General features: G+C 40.6%; 1 long non-coding RNA gene across 1 annotated transcript in view; it reads right to left on the bottom strand.

Moving 5' to 3' along the window:
* Window positions 1-3,069: 3,069 nt before the first annotated feature.
* Window positions 3,070-17,411, bottom strand: part of LOC138995936 (uncharacterized) — a 29,323-nt gene continuing 14,981 nt past the window's right edge. The window contains exons 2-3 of the long non-coding RNA XR_011468699.1: window positions 7,914-8,153; window positions 3,070-3,398 (exon numbers count right to left, since the gene is read on the bottom strand). This is a non-coding gene — a long non-coding RNA (uncharacterized lncRNA). The remainder of the gene's footprint in view (window positions 3,399-7,913; window positions 8,154-17,411) is intronic.

Below are 17,411 nucleotides of genomic sequence, written 5' to 3' on the forward strand. Positions count from 1 at the left end.
GCGGTCGGGAGCCCCGGGCCTGCGCGCCCCGCGGAAAAGCCCGGCGGAGACGCTGGGGCCGCCCGGCCCTGACGGGGCTGTTGACCCCCCTGCAGCCTGCGGGTGTGGGAGACCTGGACTCGCAAACCGCGGGCGTCCGGGCCGCGGCCTGAGCCCCTCCTGCTGCCGGGGGGTGGGGGGAGGGGGTGGCGCCTCGCGGGGTGAGGGCACTTGGCATAAGGCCACCTCCGAACGCTGTCTTGGGTGGCAGTGAAGGGCGAGGGGAAGGGAGATGGCGTTGTGCTCCCGGCTGCTCGGGACTCGGAGGGACGGCGCTCGGTAAATCCCACGCGGCGCTTGCTAAATGGTGGCGGATCTCAGCGTCACGGGGTCCTTGGGGCGAGGACAGTGCCCCAGCCAAGTGAGGCCCGGATTGGGGTTCCGAGGACCGAGAGCAGCTGAAGTGGAACGAATGCTCGTTGAATGAATGAATGAATGAATGAACAAAGGGGACGCCCTTTCGGGGTGGTTTGCGGGAGGCCTCATCTCCCAGGAGGGTCTGCCCTGGCGTCGGCCGCGGGGACTCGCCACTCGCGCGCGCAGCCGAGCCCTGAGCGACCCCGGGTCCGCCCGCGGGGCGATTGGACGCCGCGGCTCCCGCTGCGGGGGGTGAGCGGGCCCTGCGCCGCGGATCCCGGCCGGATCCCCGGGCTAGAAGGAAGTAGCGTTGTGATTTTAAAGGAAAACCCACACATTTAGACTTAAGAAACGACAAAAACCTGACAGCAAAATAAATCTTAAAGCCATCAACGTCACAAAACCCGCATTCGTGTTTCTATCCCGCAGGTATCCTCTCCGCACCGTTTGTCCCTAAGGAGGGTAAATGTTAGTTCCCCGCACCTAAACGGGGGAATTGTGAAATCGGGAGAGGTAGCAAGAAACAACTGCGAGAAATCAGCGACTATAAATGCTTGTACATGTCTTCACCAAAACCATGACCAGTGTTTGTCGGGGTCAGTGTAATCAATAGGTTGGTTCAAAATGACCAAATCAGTCATCCTTTCATTGAATTGTAAGAAGTATGCAATTAAAACTAGATCCAGAGCACGTTGACATTAACCTGGCTGTTAACATGACTTTATAAAACGTGCCCTGCTGGATCAGCTCCTCATCAGCTCCTCATCAGGTCCTCATCAGGTCCTTGTCAGATCCTAACCAGAACCTAGCCAGAGAACATGGCAAAAGATCCTGGACAGAACCTGGCTACAGAACTTCACTGAAGAACCTAGACAGAGAACCTAGAGACAGAACCTATCGAGAGAACATGGCAAAAGATCCTGGACAGAACCTGGCTACAGATCTTGGCTGGAAAACCTAGACAGAACATGGTGACCGAACCTGACGGAAGAACCTGGAGAACCTGGCTGGAGAACCTAGCGAGAGAACATGGCACCAGAACTTGGTTGGAGATCCTGACCAGAACTTGGTTGGAGTTCCTAACCAGAACTTCGCTGGAGATCCTGGAGGGAGAATCTCTCTATGCTGATGAACTGAAACCAGTTTCCATGTCATTCCTTCTTCGCCAACTCCGTCCACACCTTTGGGGACCCCTGGACCTGCTGGGGCTGGACCCCAGCACCTTCCCATTTTAGAACAGGACTAAAACAGAGGCTCAGAGTCACACAGCCAGCAGGGGAAGTCAGGCTCCAGATCTGTGTCCTAGCCACACTACCATGCTGCCACTTAGGCACCAAAGAGCGACAGCGAAGTGTTCTCAACAACCTTAGGAATGAGTGTCAAAACAGTGTTAATGTAGAAAGCCAACATATAAGGTCTGGAGCCAAGATGTATAGTAGAGAAAATGATTCCTGGTAAAGGACTATTTGAGGGGATTAACATAATTTTTTAAAAGGTAAAGCAATATGTGCCAGAGATTATAAAACCAAAAGCAATGAATGCGAAAGCATTTCGATTCAGGTACTACAGATTCTCGGAAGCCGTATATGCCCATTGAGGATTTTGACTCATTCACCTATCTGAAGCAGATGGCCTTAAGATTTGAATCATCCTGTCATCTCTCCTTGCTCAGAAATTATGATGCCTAAGCAGTCTTTGGATGGAACTTTGGTTTTCCATGTAGTTCTGCCAACAGGGTAGATATATGGGCGTGGTGCAAGCAGTGTGATCACTGAATTTCTCTCATTGTGGGTCAATCCATTTCCCTCCTGATGCACAAATTAATTGCGTGTGAGCTTTCTAATGTGAGGCTACCACTGCAAGAGTGGTCCATTTTTAATGTGCTAACAAAAGCAGAAAACCACTTCCTAGACTAGTGAATTCATCAGGGCAAATGCTGTCCTAAACCTGGTCTTTGGCAACCAGCAAACTGGGCATTCCCTCTAAAGTCAGCTTTTTTTCAGTACTTTTCTTTCAAATGTTTGCATTTGGTTTAGTTAGGGCTAGTCCGTTTTGCTAGATATTCTAAACATTGAAATTTCCCAAAGAATAGTAATAGTTCTCATTAAAAAAAAAAAAAAAAAAAAAAAAAAAAAAAAAAAAAAAAAAAAAAAATAAAACGTGCCCTGCTGGTGTGGCTCAGGGGTCGAATGACGACCTATGACCCAGGAGGTCCCGGTTTGATTTCTGGTCTGGGCACAGGATGGGGGCTTGATCCCAGTGTGGGGCCTGCAGGAGGCAGCCAGTCAATGGTTCTCATTCATGTTTCTCTCTCTCTCTCCTCCCTTCCTCTCTGAAATCAGTATATATATCTATATATATATATAGATATAGATATATATATAGATATATATATAATGTTTTTAAAAGATTGCTTTATAAAACGTTATACACAATTTTCAAATCCTTTAAGGCAAATTAGAAGCCACTTGAAATATAGATTTTTGTCACTCTGAGATTGTGAAGAAGGTGTTTATTTTCTCCAAGTAAAACTTGGAGTAAGTTTTATTACCAAGTAAAACTTACCATTGGGCTTTTTTTTTTTTTTTTTTGAGATTGGTTTTGAAAGAGAATTTATAGTAAAATGAAAATATGACTCTTTAAATGGATGCAAACGAGAAAAAATCTAAATCTACACAGAAGATACCCAATAAATATTTAATGTTGGTGAAACTCATTACTGGGTAAACTGCTACCATGGCACGTTATTCATTTAAAATGTTCATATATTATAGAAAACAGAAAACCCCAATGCTAATGAAAAATTAAACACCTGTGAATTCTTTAAGTTACTGATATTTGAAAATTCACCTCCACTCACCTGTCACTGGGTTTTTGGTTTTTCTTACCTGTAATTTGGACTTCAGTTTTCTTACCTGTAATTTGGACTTCAGTATAAGATTGTTTTCCCTTGACGAATATCTCAGTTAACTTTTGTAACTTTCCTTCGAGGTGAGTATTACCTCCATATTACAGGAGTTCCAAGAAGTTGAATAATTTTCACGAGGGTGACAGAAAATAGCAGAGAGAGAAAAGCACATCTTTTTCAGTGGGCATTTTACCATGTTTCTTTGTATAGATTGTTTTCCTATTTTTTAGAAAGTACATTGTTACTTCTTTGAGGAGAAAGAATGTGGTGTTTTTGTTTCTTTCCCACCCATCCTTTTCACTAGTGCAGTGCCCTGCACACAGAAGATACCCAATAAATATTTAATGTTGGTGAAACTCATTACTGGGCAAACTGCCACAATGGCATGTTAAATAAAGCATAGAGTTTCACATGCACAGAACAAACAAAGAGATCAATATACTTACCTAGGTGATTCACACCAATCATTTTATTGAATAATATGGAATAAGTTCTGGAGAAATAGCATGGGTTTCCTTTCCAAATTCCTAGGTAAATTATAGGAATGTAGACTTGACCGTTACTAGTGCTCTTGTAACAAATAGCACGACATTTGTTTTTTCTGATTATCTGCTAGTAGTGATTAAAGAGAGGATCAATTTTGTAGAATTGTTGAGTAAGAATTTATTGAAAAAGCATCCGATTTAGAAAGTATTTCATTTACATTTGAATTTTTTCAGTACTCAGATAGAGGGCGTCCTTGGACCACCAAGAAGGCTCTTTGTAACTGGTTGCTGGCTCACTGAGTAATGGTTACGTGAATAAGGGAAAATACCTTGTTTTGGCCAAAATAGATTACAACATGTTTGTTTAATGCTGAGTTTAACCTTTTCTTAGCTTTAAGTCTTATTGAATTGTTGCATAAAGAGACTGCATTATCATTTTTTTTTCATTTCTGAACACCAGAATCTATGCTTAGACCCAGAACACTATAGTTCAAATGGCAGTTTTCTGTTTATGACAAAATATAACTGGGTGTCCCCCCAAAAATGTATATACACTTTAACAGCTGGTAGCTCAATTTTGAAAATGTATTTTAATAAACACTGCCTTTATTCAAAGTATGTGTATGCATTTTTTGGAACATCCTATATAATTAATAGTGAAATTGTTTTTTCTCTTTAAATTTCAGTTACTAATGAAAGGATAAAATAACATCCAGACTCACCACAGCTAATTTAGGAATAATATTGGGAAATTAGGTTTTTTTTCCTTCCTGGTGATGTAATAATTTAAACGCAGATGCTATAGAATGATTCAATTCCCTGTCAGAGGAACACTCCGTTTAGAGAGGAGCTTGATTTAATGAAAGAATACGGAAGTGAGAGCCAGGTAATCTGATTTATAGTATATTTTACTACTAATATCTGGATGAACTTCAGAAATGATTTATGCTCACTAGTACTCTGTCTTTCAATGAAGGAAATGGACCGGAAAACCCCAGTTCATAAATCTATGAGTATTAATTTTTTTTTGTATGGAGAAGTCATTCTCTGTTTTATATCTGCATACTGTACATGTCTTGATGTCTTGTTCAATTTCTGAGAGCAGCATCCTCCTATATAATAAAAGCGTAGGATGCAAATTGTCCCCTCCATCGGGAGTTCGACCAGGGGGCGGGGCAGCGGGGGGGGGGGGCGGGGGGAGTACCTGGCCGGCAGCCAGCAGCCACTAGGGACCCTATCAATGGGGCCTCTAGTATTAATATAAATCTAACAACGTCATGATCTGCTTTAGCGCTGCCTGGAGCCCCCAAAATGGTGTAAGGTCAGGAATCATTTGTCTTTGACAATTCTTAAGAAAGGCTCTCCTTTTTTCGCTATCCATGAATAGGTTCTTGGGGATAGCTTGTTTATTCCTTCTTTAATTTTGGTTCAAGCGTTTCCTTAAGTGGGGGAAGAAGAAGGCTATATCTCCCTTCTTTAATTCCTGGTGGAGGGGTGTGGATTTTATCAACTTTTTGAGGGAAGACTGTACATAAATGTAGGGGCTGAATACCTCAATGTTTCCATGTTTCTTTGCTTTCTCCTGTGGAGTATTTAGGAACTAATCCTTTCTGCAAGTAAAGTGATGGCATCAAGGCTTAAGACAAGAAAGAGGTAAAAGTAAAGAGAGCGAGAGAGTTTAAATTATACTTGTTTTATAAACGTGCCCTGATGGGGGCCAGGATCGAACCTGCAACTCAGGTACGTGCCCTTGACCAGGAATCAAACCCCAAGACCCTTTGATGTGCCAGCTGACACTCTAACCACTTAACCACCGGTCGGGGCTATGTGAATATTTAATGCCGCTATTTTTAATTGAGTTAAAACATCAAAATGGAATGACACTTAACTTTCACAAAGTCATTTCTCTATGTGGTTCTTAGAGGAAAGTGTCTAGGTCACCTATCTAGACATCTAGTTCCTGACACTGGTTGCTAGAGGGTATTCTTTCTTTCAACAAGCATTTATTGAACACCTACTATGTGCTAGCCATGGAAATACAACATCAAAACAAAATAGACAAAATTGCTAATCTCATGGAGTTTACAATCTAGTGAGGCCATTCAGACAAACAAAATAAATGTTATGGTGGTGATAAATCCTATAGAGAAAAACAAAACAGGTTTACAGAAGGGAAAGGCAGGAGTATTGGAATGTGTAAGGTTTCTGTTATAAATTGGGTGGTCAGTGAATCATTCACTGAGAGCAAAAACCTGGAGTTGTAAGGAATAAGCCACATGGTATCTAAATAAAGAACCTCCCAGGTAAAAGGAAGAGCAATTGCAAAATTGCTGAGGTAGGAGGGGCCTGTTCCTACAGCTGGAACTGAGGCAGTGAGGGGGAAAGGGATAAAGGGGAACAGTTTGTGGTGTGTGTGTTTATATCTGAAAGCATTAGTATCCAAGATATCTAAAGCCCTTTATAAAACAAGTATAATTTAAAATGAATAAATGTATGGAATTCTATGATTAGTTTAGTAAGCTCAGTATGGGGAATATCTGATTTAAGAACAATTCTTAGGTAAAGGACTATAGCTTAGCTATGAGTCAGTAACAGGATCTGGCTTATGAAAGAGAATCGATGCAAACTTCAGATGTAGTAAGAGAAGAACAGTGTTCTATATACTCTAGCGAATACCCAGAGTATTGAGTTTTTTCATAATTAGCAAAAATTCATGTACTTTTTAAAGCAAAAATAAAAGGGGGGGGGGAGGGATGTATGAGAAGGCCTGAAATCTGTGAAAAAGTGTCAGTTCTGCTAAAATAGTTATATATTAGCCGACTTACCAGTTTCTGTTGCCCATTCTATTTGTTCCTGGAGGTATATGCCTTTATTGTCATTTTAATGGTGTTTACACAAGGCTATAAACAGTCTTTTTCTTCAGGTTAAGGAATGAGCAATAAGATAAACAGCTTTTATTTATTTATTTTAAAAAGAAGGGGTGTTATTTTGTGCTACTTCTTGAACATTTTGAGATCTACCAAGAAAGCTAGCCTGCTTTCTTAGGAAATTGATCTTTGGTATCACTTTCATTAGTTAAATTGCTGAGTTGTCTGGACTATATCTGATCTATTTTTTGCTAGCTCTTGTTTTTTCATATATGATTTAAAATAGTCTTAAAAAAGAACTACAGTTTGTAGGATGAATATGAGCAGTAGAAGAGCAGATTACCATTAGTTTTAAAGGCCTGGACCACAGAGTGTTTATGTGGTTTCAGTTTAAATCTTATCTGATTAATAATTCATTTCTAGTAATGAATAAAAGATGTAAATGAGCTCAAATTATTCACTTTTGTTGGTGCTGTTGTTAATTTGTTGTGAGAAAAAATACTTGTTTTGTTAAGTAAGATAAATTAATGATTTTAATTAATATGAAAATCACCTTAAAGCACATCTTAATTTCATAATTTTTATTTCTGGATTTACTTCCTTCCAGGTCATCTCATTAAAATAATTTTTCTTATATTCACCATAGCTTTATTAATAATCCTAAAATTTTCAGCAATGGGAAAATGATTGATTACATAATAATGGCTTCACTCCTTGGAATGTCAAGCCGTCATAATAATTACAATGATGAAAGACATAGTAACATGGTAAAGTCTCACAAGAGAACAATATATGAGCAAGTATCAGGCAAAGATATTTCATCCGGAAGGCAGTGTGATATCATGGAAAGACACTGACTTTGAACCCAAAGCAGCCAGGATCTCAACCTCAGCTTTATCCTCTCACCAGTTGTGTGGCTTGACTCCCTGGACCTCAGTGTTCCCATCTGTCCAAGGGGGACATTGTTAGCTACTCTGCAAGTTTGTTGTGAAGATAATAATGAAACCAACCCTACCCAGCACATATTGGTAACATTAAAAAAACTTAAACCTAAGGGAGATGGTAGAAACATACACATATGGTAACCCCTGTGCTAAGAGTATGGTTGGCATGTTGTTTTTCTCTTTTCTAGAATCTGAACTTGCTCTCTGAGAGGCTCTGTTAGGGTGCTTTTATTTTTATTGATTGATTGATTGATTTTTAGAAAGAGAGAAGGGAGGGGGGAGAGAGAAAATAGATTTCTGTTGTTCCACTTACTTATGCATTCATTGGGTGATTCTTGTATGCGCTCTGACCGGGGGTTGTTGAGTTGCTTTATAAGCTGGGGACAAGCCGGCTTGTGGAGGGTCAGGGCCCAGCTATTTCCTTCTTCAGTCAGGTTGCTCAGTAACTCTCTTTGCCCCTGTGCCGTGAGGGCCAAGGCGGCAGATTACGGCCGGGAGAGGTTATATAGCATTCACACCTTGATCCACTGCATTCAATTAGTAGTTTCAACATCTGCAAAGAAGCAGGCAGTTAGAAGATAAAATCACCTACTGCAGTGTTTTGAAGTAGGGAGTGGAGGGGTGGTAACATTTTTGATGTCACCTTGTCTGGCATTTCTTCTGGCCATCTAGCATCTGTGGTGTCCTGGGCCTAGGCCCTCTGCTGTCTAACCCTGCGAACATGTGTTTTTGATATTATGGGCGATGAAATAAATACACCCAAGAACATATGCCATGTACCAAAGTGTGGTGGTTGTCTAGTGGGAAAGCAACTGTGCAGCTGTTTGAATTCTGAACGGAACTAGCCACTCTTTTGGATGTGGGATGCCATTTTTACTGGAAAGACTGTTGGCAGCGGCAAAAACGGCACCAGGTGTTAGATCGGTGTGGTCAGACAGACTGGACCTTGGTTCAGCAACCTTGGTACTTGAGTTCTGGCTAAGAAAGAATTCAGAGCCAAGACTCAAACTGTAAGAGAACCTTTATTTAGAAAGTCACAGAGGTAGAAGCAGCTAGTGATAGAAGAAATGGGCTCAGGAAGCAAGTTACAGAGGCAAAGGAAGGGCCCTTGGAGCTTAACAGAAGGAGAGAAATGTAAAGGTAATGTGCTTGGGGGAAGAAGTGGAGCACAGGAAAGGCACAGACCTGCTCCCGAGAGGGAGAGGGCGAGGGGTCCTCCACCCTCAGAGCTTTTAAGGGCAGTGGACTTAGGGGAGGCCCCAGGGGAGGGTCTCGGTAGAATACTCATCAGCTTGCCAGGTCTGTCCTTTTAGGGTTGTGGCCTCCACTGATGGGTCCACCCCATGGTAGGGAGTCATTAATCAATTCAGCTGGTCCAGACATCACCTCTCTGGTTTTGCTGCTTTTCTGGGCCTGGAGCTGAAACACAATTGAGGCCTAGATATATTTGATACAGTTCAGAACCTCATTGTCCTGGGGGTTAATGCTTAAGGGCTATTCTCCCGCCCCCTTGCTCATTTCCCCTCTCAGGGGGTCTAACCCGCATGACTAGTAATGGGCCCGGGAGGAAAGGTCAGGGGAGATTCTGAACTGCATGACCCTTGATATGTTAGGGAAGGAAAGGTTACCCTGGGGGCAAGGTCCTTGTTTTCCCAGTTTGCCCTTTGCTGGGGGGGGGGGGGGGGCTTTCTGCCCTGGGGACCTTCTGAACCTGACCCATTGCCCTTGCTCTGCTCATGTCCGTCTAACTGCCTGCCACAGAACAACCAACAGACAAACTATGAATCTTGAGGCATAGGTATATGGCAGATGTTTTCTCAAAAATGGACAAAGTGAGCCTATCACTTCAAGGAAAACAATTGATTACATTTGTTGCCAATGATAAAATCTGAGAATTTTTCAAAATTAGAAATTTTGGAAAAATTGTATCTGCCATTGTTTTCTTTTGTAAAAAAATATTTTTACTGATTTCAGAGAGGAATGGAGAGAGAGAGAGAGAGAGAGAGAGAGAGAGAGAGAGAGAAACATCTATGATGAGAGAGAATCATTGATCGGCTGCCTCCTGCACACCCCACGCCAGGGGGATTGAGCCTGCAACCTGGGCATGTGCCCTGACCAGGAATCGAACCGTGACCTTCTGGTTCATATGTCGACATTCAACCATTGAGCCATGCTGGCCAGGCTGCCCTTGCATTCTTAACAGCTTCCCAATGCTTCAGAAGCCCATGCTGCCGTGACCTGCATGGCCAGGTTCAGGATCTGAAGGAGGAGCCGACGCACAAATGAAAATGCTACTTTTGGAGCCTCTTTCCTGAAGAGGCACACTGAGTCCTGGCCTTGTCCGCTTTTTATTCCGTTTTAGATACACATCTTGCCCTCAGGCAGGCACATAGCAGACAGACAGTCTCAAAGGTCAGTAAAGGTCAGTAAGGTCCAGTAAATATTTACTTGGAGGCTGCCAGGTCAGGAAATTGCTTCGAGCCACCGCTATCTCAACACGAACAATCAATGCCTAGCGGCAGCCCTGCTCACACTCAAGGCCTCCCGCGTTCTTTGGTGCGTCCTCACGACAGTGTTGGCCTGCGGTGGCTTCCCACACCTAGCTTCTTCCACAGACCCTCCCAGCTGACGATGTTTGCTTAAAGTTGCAGTTAGTTTTCATGAGGCGCATAGGCAAATACAAAATAATACTGCAGCATTCAAAATGTGCTATTTTAGTTAAGTCAAAGCCAACATTTATATTTATATTTTTGACCTAATCTAATGCCATCACAACCCCAAACAACTTATACTAAAAACTCAAGAACTTTTATTCAAGTATTGGAAAACAGATTTCTAGATTATTCTGACAGTCTTATTATGCTAAAAGCCAGAGGGATGAGCTGTTTCAAATGTTTGCAGAAATGATTTCTTTTTTTAAAGTAGCTCTGTCAGCTGGAGAACAGAAAAAGAACAAATTTGCTGAGTGAGGATAGGCTGGAGTGGGCCAGAACTCTTGTCATAATTCTGTAATTGGCATTCCTGCTGGAGCTAGGAGAAGCCTAAGTGTGTGGGAAATCTATAGGGCTGTCATCTACATCTAACTCAAAGTGCTTGTGTGAGTAATTTTTAAGTTCTAACTGCAAGTATGGTACTGGTTATGACCTTAATGGATAGCAATAGACACGTGAGATTTTGTGTTTATTATTATACTGCGACAGACTGCCCCAGTATAATACCTCTTCATTATGTCCCAGACATATTATCAGCAGCACCAAACTATGCATATGAAAGCCTTTTGAGAAATTAAATAAAGGAGATATATCATTAATGATAATATGCTTAGAGAGGTTTTAGTATTGTGGTTTTGGAGTTAGATTAGTCAAAGCTTAAATTCTGACTTTGCCACTAATTATCATGTAACTTGAAACAAGTTTCTTTAACCTGTGTCACCCTCCGTTTTGTCCGTTATAATATTCATAATAATACTTATCACATGGGTTACTGTGAGAATTAATGAAAGTAAAGTGCTTATTACAGTACCTGAATATAATAAAGTGTGCAGTGGCTGATAGCTGCTGCTGTTATTACTACTACAATAATAATTACACTAATGTGAATTTCATACCTTAATGATAGAGGTTAGGAGAGACTAAAGATATCCCATCGCTTACTCCTGCTATTTACACTGGCAAGTTCTTTGAGGCATAGAGACAGTTGGTAATATTAGATATCACTTAAGGCCATAGCTGAGATTCTTATCTTCCCCCAGCTATTTCACTTAGTTATCTGGAAATCAGAAAAAGAATGAGATTGGGAGGTTGGAGGAAAAAATATTTTGTCCTTAAAAGGCCATATTTAAAAGATGCATATTACTGATTTTTAGACCTTTTGAAAGTTTAAAAGGTGATAAAGTATCAGTAACTGTTCAAAGAAATGAGTTTGTAGAAATGTAAAATGGGCCCTGGATGGGTGGTTCAGTTAGTTGGAGCATCGTCCCAATGACCAAAAGGTTGCAGGTTCTATTCCCAGTCAGGGCACATACTTAGGTTGTGGGTTCCATCCCTGATTGGAGTGTGTGTGGGAGGCAACTGATCTCTCTCTCTCTCTCTCTCTCTCTCTCTCTCCCTTCCTCCCTCTCTCAAATCAACAAAAACATATCTTGGGTGAGGATTAAAAAAAAAAAAAAGAAATTTAAAATGGTACATTTTTTTGGAGGGGGTGGGGTCAGGCAATTTAGTAATATGTAATAAAGAATTTGGCCCAGCATTTTTATTTTTAGGAAATTTTTCTAAGGAAAAGAGACAGAGATGTATATAAAAAAAGTTTTTTTGTTTATGTTCCTCACAGCATTATTTATAATAGTGAGCTAGAAACAACAGATAAATACCTAACAATAGAAATTGCTTAAGTAAAGTACGGCGGCACAGAATGAAAGAATATGCAATTACTAATAATCATGTTGGGATAAAAAATGCAAATGCCTACAGGTGCTTAGCAAGTAAACTAAATATGCAAAGCATCTGACTATAAGACACTAGTGAGTGGTGAGGACTGTGGTAAACTGGAGAGTTCGTGCTCCACCTGAAGGCATTAAAATTCAAATGGCAAAGTCTGAATTCTGCCCACATTTACCAGCTTGAAACACCTGCTGTTAAAATGTGGAAAGATATTCATGGTGCACTTCTAAGCATAAGAAAAGTGTAGGTAAAGGATGATTCCAATGTTTTTTTAAAAATATATTTTATTGTTTTTTTACAGAGAGGAAGGGAGAGAGATAGAGAGTCAGAAACATCAATGAGAGAGAAACATCGATCAGCTGCCTCCTGCACATCTCCTACTGGGGATGTGCCCGCAACCCAGGTACATGCCCTTGAACGGAATCGAACCTGGGACCTTTCAGTCCACAGGCCGACGCTCTATCCACTGAGCCAAACCAGTTTCGGCGATTCCAATATTTTTTTAAGTATGCGTGTTTACAGATGTATCCCTTGCCTGCCTGTCAGTTGGTCGGTCTTATTTTGCCAAAACAATAATAGCAAAAACATACACCTTACTATGTACCAGGGTAAGTATCTTAAGTTTTAAGTATCTTACACATGTTAACTTATTTAATCCTCAGAGCAATAATAGATACTATCACGACCCCTATTTCACAGATGATAAAGCTAAGACACAGAGAGGTTAGGTAACTTGACCAAGGCCACACAACTAGAAAGTATAGAGATGGGATTCAAGCTTAGGCAGTAGCGTCTGGGCTCTTAACTGCCGTGCTATATTAAAACCAAAAGGTTATGACTTGTCTGAGATTTTTTTTTGTGGTGGATTTCCTTTTATTTTTAGTGGCTAATTTTTTTCTCTAATACGAATGTATTTTATAATCAGAAAAAGCACAATGGTTGATTAGCAGCACACACTTATTGCCTAGGCATGTGCTCCTTTTGGCTTCTCCAATTACTGTTCTCTATTACTGAAAATTAGCCTGTCTGATTTGCTGGCTGAAACCTAGGCCCTGAGGAAACGAAAAAAAAAAATAGGACAAGTAAATTCTATGGAGGTGGAAGGGAACGCATGCCAGTAACAGGCTCTGTGGGACAGCAGAGGAGCATTGAGCCAAAAACAGCCGACTAGGTTAATGAGGAGTGTAATGCGCGCGGCTGTCACTGGAGAAAAGGTTTGTTTGGGCCCGGCCTCAACCCTCATCTGGTGCACAGTGCTCTTTCATATCACTTAAATTTTTCTTTCATTTATTTAACAAATATTCATTAGACTACTCCTTGCTAGGCACAATCAAGCATACGATGAAAAAAACGTATCAGGAGCCTATAACTTAGTGAGGGAGATAGGGAATACTAGAACATGATCATTACCAGTAAAAAGATACTATGTACCACTCAGCTGGTGTGGCTCAGTGGAGGAGCATCAACCCATGAACCAGGGGGTCACCAGTTCGATTTCCAGCCAGGGCACAAAGCCCAGATTGTGGACTGGATCCCCAGTAGGGGTGTGCAGGAAGCAGCCAATTGATGTTTCTCTCTCATCGATGTTTCTCTCTCTCCCTTCACTTCCTCTCTCTCTCTAAAATCAATAAAAATACATATATTTTAAAAAGATACTATGTACCTTGAGAGGTTAAAGTGGGAGAGCTTTATTACATTTTTCCAGTTTTATTGAGATAAAATTGACATATAACATTGTGAAAGTTTAAGGTGTACAAGGTGGTGATTTGACACAAGGTGGTTACATTTGATGCAGTATTTTACATAATTAAATACTTAATAAAAAAGAAATATAGAAAAAATTTCTTAACTTGATAAAGAGTTCTTAAATGTATAGCCCTGGCTGAGTGGCTCAGTTGGTTGGAGTGTTGTCCATATACCAAAGAGTTGTAGGTCCAATCCCTGGTTGGGGCACATATGGGAGGCTACCAATTGATGTCTCTCTCAAATCAATAAAAACATATCCTTGGGTGAGGATTTAAAAAAAAAAAGAGTTCTTAATGTATAAGCAGACATTATACTTAATGGTGCAACTTTAAAAGAACTTCCAGACAAGTGAATTCATCACTACTATTTAACGTTTATTGCAAATCAAACCAATGCATGAATGTGAGAACAATAGGAGGTGTATGGGCTGGAAAAGAAAACCGTCTTTATTTGAAGATGCCATGATGAGCTACATAGAAAAGAAAATAAGTGGGCAAACTATTGAAACCAATCAGAGCTGACAAGTCAAATACAAAAATTATAGGTGTTTTTCTACACCAGTGGCAACCACTTTGATCTCCCCCTTTATGTCCATCAAGATTTGCTTACATATTTAGGTACTCCTACGTTGGGTGCATAAATGTTTACAAGGGTTACATCCTCTTGTTGGATTGCTCCCTTTATCTTAATGGAGTGTCCTTCTTTGCCTCTTACTATATAGCCTTTGTTTTAAAGTCTAGTTTGTCTGATATAAGTATGGCTATCCCAGATTATTATTTTTTCATTTCTATTTGCATGAAATCTCTTTTTCCATCCCTTTCCTTTTGGTGTGTGTATATTTTTCATTCTGAGGTGGGGCTCTTGTATACAGCATATATATGGGCCTTTTAAAAAAAAAAAAATTCATCCAGCTTCCCTATGTCTTTTGATGAGAGCATTTAAGCCATTAACATTTAAAGTTATTTTTATAGGTACGTATTTATTGTTATTTTGTTATTTTAACTATGTTCCTCTGTTTCTTCTTCTTCATCGTCGTCTTCTTCTTCTCCTTCTTCTTCTTCTTGCAGGCCCTTTAACATTTCTTATAAACTAGTTTGGTGGTAACAACTCCTTTAGCTTTTTCTTGTCTGGGGAGCTCTTTATTTCTCCTTCAATTTTAAATGATAGCCTTGTTGGGTAAAGCAGTCTTGGTTGTAGGTCCTTGCTTTTCATCACTTTAAATATAAAGATTTAATTTACATTAAAAAATTAGTATTTATTTAAATTTAAAATATAAATATGAGCTATATATCCCCACTTCTTACTTAAGTTTGTTCCCTTTGGATTTCTAAAATTTGTAATCGAAAGTATATATAAATTTAGTACATACAAGTGTATTTATAAAAATTCAACATAAAAACATTTATATAAATTTAAAATATAAATATACTTTTGACTACAAATTACAGAAACCCAAATGGGATGAATTTAAGCAAGAGTGGGGATGTATGGCTCATATTGCCAAACTGCAAAAAGGGCAGTAGTAGAGTTGTTCTTATAGATGACGGCTCCAAGAGCTCAGATATCATTCAGAATCTCCTCATTTTTCTCTCTTCTCATGTCTGCTTCTCTGTGTGTGTTGGTTTTAATCTTTTAAGTTGCTGCACTGTATTTCAACGATAGCCATAAATAGCCCTGAGCTTATATCTTTATGACCTCACAACCTGGGAAAAATCCAGTCAGAAAATCCCAGCAAGGGCCTCCGGTAGGTGAAATTTGGATTACGTGTTATCTTTGCACTAATCACTGAGGTCAAGGTGGATGGGGATGTTACGTTTGAGACAACTTGTGTCAGGAGTTCATCTCTATGATCAGGGAAGTTGAATACTGTTATGGCAAGTCCCTTCAAAATCACATGGTTGCAGAAGGAGAGAAATACTGCCCCAAAGAAGATAAGTATGGTTCAGAATAATACATACATTGTATAGTTTATGACATATTTTGCTAGTTTTCTTCTAATATTCCTTCTGACCTTCCTCCTTAGTAAAATAATCTCTAATTCTAACCTGGTAGGTGGTCAACCAGAATAAATAATACATATATGACTTTCTTTGCAGCTGGGTATGGTCATGTGACCAGGTTTTGGACGAGATGTAAGCAAAGATATTGTGTGCAAGTTCAAGGAAATGTTTTGAAAAGAGGGGACATGTACGTCTTCATTCCTTCTTCTTCCCTTTGAAGAACACTGGAAGGTTCTCCCTCAAGGCCTCACTCTTGCTCCACAGCTCTCTAGAGTCCCTTGCAGCCCCGTAACCAGATTCTCCCAGCTCTGCTTCCCCTCTACTGTTTTGTCCCAAGTATGAGCATAGCCCTGACCACTTCTCCTTCTTCAAGCATGTAATTCTTATGGAGGCCTCCATGTTCTTAGAAGACTCCATTTCCTGGCCACAGTCATTGGCCTAGGACTGGACACTTGACCCCAATACAATATTTCTCCATCCCCCGCACTAGACATAATTTATCGGTCTGATAATAGGCACCTGACCCGATATGGTCCAATCAGAGCCCTTCTTCCAATTTTTTTAACTTGGACAGAGAAAGCTGCTCTCAGGTCCTCTCTGGTGCTGAGTATTATGAGATGGGAGGCTCTGAAGCTGTTCTTTTCTCTTGTGTGAAAGAAGCCAGTCTGTACTGGGACAGAGTAAAAAGGTCAAATGTAGAAAGAAGTCATGATGAAGGCTGCTGAGAATCCTGGAAACATTTGAGTCCTGGGTTTCAGTCAATCCTTCCTGAAGTCCATCATACGTTCTACCTTTCCTAACTCAGCTCAGATCAGGTTGTGGTGTTTTATAAAACTGCACTGAGGATTTGGGGTTAAAAGAAGTTTGGTTGAGAGGATTAAATGACAAAACCATCACCAATCCTGTAGCTTTAGTACCTGGCAAATAGTGTACTCTAAATTGGTAGCTGCAATTATTGCTATTTATTGAGATACTTGTCCTCAAATATCTATATTTATGTCTTTACAATTCTTGTTATAGAATGTCATTCAAGCTAAACTCCCAAAAGCTCAAGAATAATTTTTCTATCTTTTGTGAAGAACATGGAAACAGCATATGATCACTATCTTTAACCCTCTTTAGAAAGCCATCTGTTCCTAGGCTGTCTCCTTGTACTCAAATCCCTTATCCTCTTTATTGTTCTCTTCCTATTTAAGCTAATGTCCCCACATAAGCCTGTGAGATCCTTTATTCCCCAGAGTGCAGGAGCAATAATCAGGGACAAGTTCCTGCCAGAAAAATTGTTACCTCAGCCATTATTATTTGCCCTGGCCTCATCCTTCACAAAAAAAAAAAAATGATAATGGCTCTATTTGCCCTAGCCGGTTTGGCTTGGTGGATAGAGCGTCAGCCTGCAGACTGAAGGGTCCCAGGTTCGATTCCAGTCTAGGGCACATGCCGGAGTTACGGGCTTGATCCCCAGTGGGGGGGGGGGGGGGGGCGGTTTGCAGGAGGCAGCCGATCAATGATTCTCTCTCATCATTGATGTTTCTATCTCTCTCTCCCTCTCTCTTCCTCTGTGAAATCAATAATAATAATTTTAAAAATGTATAAAAAAACAACCACTCTTAAAAAAAAACAACAACT

This window comes from Myotis yumanensis, unplaced genomic scaffold (genome assembly GCF_028538775.1).
Source record: "Myotis yumanensis isolate MYYU_CA2020_CCGP unplaced genomic scaffold, mMyoYum1.0.hap1 SCAF_17, whole genome shotgun sequence".
In the NCBI taxonomy this organism is placed as follows: Eukaryota; Metazoa; Chordata; class Mammalia; order Chiroptera; family Vespertilionidae; genus Myotis; species Myotis yumanensis.